Here is a 3,326-nt window from a genome sequence, read left to right as displayed (position 1 = left end):
CTTCCTTCTCATTCTCCACTCCCTTCACCCAAGCTCCAGATGAATTCCTGATTCCCTCCCCTGCACTGGGTCCAGATACCTGGACTGTCAACCTTGTTGCTTGATCTCTCCAGCATTCAAGGTTTATCCATCTAAATGACATTCTTAAAATTCTAACGGTGCCACCCATTCATGCCCATCTTCTGTCACGTGGATGAGATTTCCGTCTGACCTTCCCTCATGACTAAATTTTCATGTCTGGGGCTTGTAATATCTCTAGGAACAGAGATGTCAACAGGATGGAAACCAGGCATACCTGGGTCCTATTTCTCTCCTTGGTGTCCTTTGTTTTGGGGCATACACCTGTCAGCTTTTGGCTACGTGGTAACTAGCAGAAGCTGGAAGACAGAAACAGCGTTCATCTTTCTGTTTTATTCCCTGCCCTGTAACATCTGCTGGTCATCCTGCAGAAGACCCTTGGTAAAGCCTTTAGCTGCACAGCCTCCAAATTTGTTATTCATCTCGAATCTTGGAAGGAATTAGAGAAACTGCAATTAAACTTAGCCATTTGGAGGACATTAGAGTCAGTCCCAGACCAAAGGGGCCAAAGGATTCCTCCAGGTGTGTCCTGGCACAGTGGATATCAGCCTTTGGTCTACATTCAATTCTTCCCTCCCTGACTGTCTAGCTTCCAGGAAGGTTCCTTCTCAGAGCCAAATACTCTTTTTGTGCAAGTGCCTTCCTGTGCAGAGAAACTGGAAAGAGGGAACCACAGAGCCAGGAGAAATGGCTGAATAGAGTCAAGCAACTAGCCTGACCGCATCATCTAAGGAGAGGTATCACTTAAAGCAGACATTGTCATCTGGGAGGCGTGCAAAGAGGAACCCTGTTGCAGATGGGAAATTTCTCTCCCACAATTTCCCCCAACCCTCTCAGGCCCCCCCACCCTTCTTCCTGGGAATTTGACTTAGGATTGCAGTTGAAGGTTTTCCAAAGCAAACTCTAGCTTCAACCTGCAGACAGGTAAAAGCATCCATTGGATGCTAACGTGGGGTTCTTCCCATTTTAGGGGCAATGAAGTAGGTTTAGAGTAAGGAAGAAACATCATTCCTTTGTTGACAGCCTCACTGTTAGAGGTTTTTTTGCTGAGTCAAGCAAACATTCCCCTGCTCTGCCCCTTGGAGCTGCAGCTGACCTGCTCTAACTGGTAAGGTAATGTGGCGGTGTTACCACCGGATAAGCCATCCTCTTCTAGCATGAAACTGCTGCCTTCATCCCACCTGCCCACTTCCCCTCATTTCTCTCCTGGTAACATTGTCATTTGTTTGTTGCCTTGAAAAACTGTGATGTACTGTTCTGAGCTCTTCTGGGTGCAGTTCAGAAACCGAAAGGACTGTTAACATGTTTTAAATTTTATATCTGTGCTTTAAGACTCTTTGATGAGAATGTCTCTTAAAAAAATTATTTTCTCAAGGAGCAACTTATGAGGGATGGCCTTTTGAGGGTTTTCTTGAGAGACACTGTGGCTCCTGTGAGGGCCAGATCTAAATCTGGATTTTGCCACAGCCTGACAGGGTAACTTGGGCGCCACAGTTCCTCTCCGTGCCTCAGTTTCCCCACCCATTAAATGGGAACATTAATGTCTTCCCCCCCCCTACCTCGTGGGGAATGTCGATGAACTCATCTGGGAAGCTGGGGATGATGCTATGCAAATGTGTGAATTTTAGTAAGGAACTTGAGTTTTTAGTTCATTAGCCTGTTTTCCTATCTCCCAGAGGCAAAACCTCTCTGCAGGTTTTGTCCAAGATCCAAAGCCCAAGAGTAGGCTATCCTGGGCTATTGGCTCTTTAAGTCCCTGTTTAGCCTCTTGAACTGGGCCTCAGTCTCTCTTCTTACCCTTCAGCAAGGAGGATGCTCTTTAGACAGGTTCAGTGGGATCCTTCCAGGGCCAGAGGCAGCCTTGATTGGGAGCTTGGCTTCTCCAAACCTGAAATACAGATAAGAGGAGTTCATGATTCAGAAATCTGCTCCGAGGCCATAAAGTTCTGGTTTTCCAAATGCCTTCAGTTACTTCTGGCTATTTGGGGAAAGGAGAAGGGCCCACCACAGAGGTAATGGGGATGATTTCAGCGAGGGTAAATGTTGGAACATGTATGCATGTATCTCTATATGTGTGTATGTGATCATCCTCATCACCATCCCTAATCAAACATTTCCTTTTCAAGTCAGAGCATGCCTGAAAGTAAAGGGGTTGTGGAGAGCTGGGCTCTCCAGGGACTCTGGTTGCCATAGCAACCTTCCAGACTGTTCTCTCTATCTTCTGATTTGGGCAGCAAGGGAAAACAGGAGACTACATATTCCCAGCTTCTGAAATGGGAACACCTCCTACATAGTGCTTTAGGGGCTGGTAATGACCAGTAGGATGTGTGACCTTTGGAAAATGGGGGGGGGGGACGCAGTTCCCCCAAACTTTCTCCCTGGACCTTTCTTCCTGGTTTCCCCATGCAGTCATCGAAGCTGCCTCATCTCACCCCTGATTCTTCAGAAATTTGAATGCTAAGCAACTGCCAGTTAAACCAATGTCAATATTATCTTTTTCAAAATGACAAAGGGAGACTTGGAGGGGACATGCTCCTCAAGAGGCGGCCAGGCTGGGCCTTGCCGAGAGTCCTGACAGTTATAGTCCATGACAGTATCATGGAACTGCCATCTCCTCAGAGAGAGGCTCCTCCCTGCTCTCAGAGAGACCAAGAGAAATGACACTTCTTCCTCCCGGGGAATTATCTAGCTCTGTTCCTAGCAATCTCATAGGTGGCTCTTCTCAAGACATCGAAGAAATACGGAGAGGCTGTGACCTGACCTAGTTTCTGTGAAGGATTTTGCCAAGCGATCCCTCTGACTCTGAGCCTCTTTGTGTGGATTTTGTGCCCCGAGCATCGCGAGAAGACGCATTCTGTGCTGCCTGAGACGGCTGGGGTGGCGATTTCCCAGCTGCCAGCAAAGGCAAGGGTCAGGCCTCCGTTACACCTGACTCGCCGGCAGGAGCTCCCAAATGCCTTCCTGGATCTGTCAGGCTCAGCTGAGATGTGGGATAGTCCTCCTGCCTGATCATCCCTAAGGAGAGAGGTGGAGAGCTGGCCGCCTTTGCATCAGAGGTAGGTTCTCCTGTTGGGGAACTTTGTTCCTGGCTCGGCGCTCTGGGCCAGATTATAACTCGGGGAGGGGAGCACATCATCCTGGAGACCCGGGGCTTTGAAGTCCTCGTCCTCAGTGACCACCTTCCTCTCCTTCTGTGTATATTCTGTGACTTCCTGTACTTTACTCTCCTTCCTCCATTTCTGTTCCCT

Source organism: Neomonachus schauinslandi, chromosome 5, assembly GCF_002201575.2.
Source record: "Neomonachus schauinslandi chromosome 5, ASM220157v2, whole genome shotgun sequence".
In the NCBI taxonomy this organism is placed as follows: domain Eukaryota; kingdom Metazoa; phylum Chordata; class Mammalia; order Carnivora; family Phocidae; genus Neomonachus; species Neomonachus schauinslandi.
The sequence above is the reverse complement of the archived record's forward strand: the minus strand, read 5'-3'. Positions refer to the sequence as shown.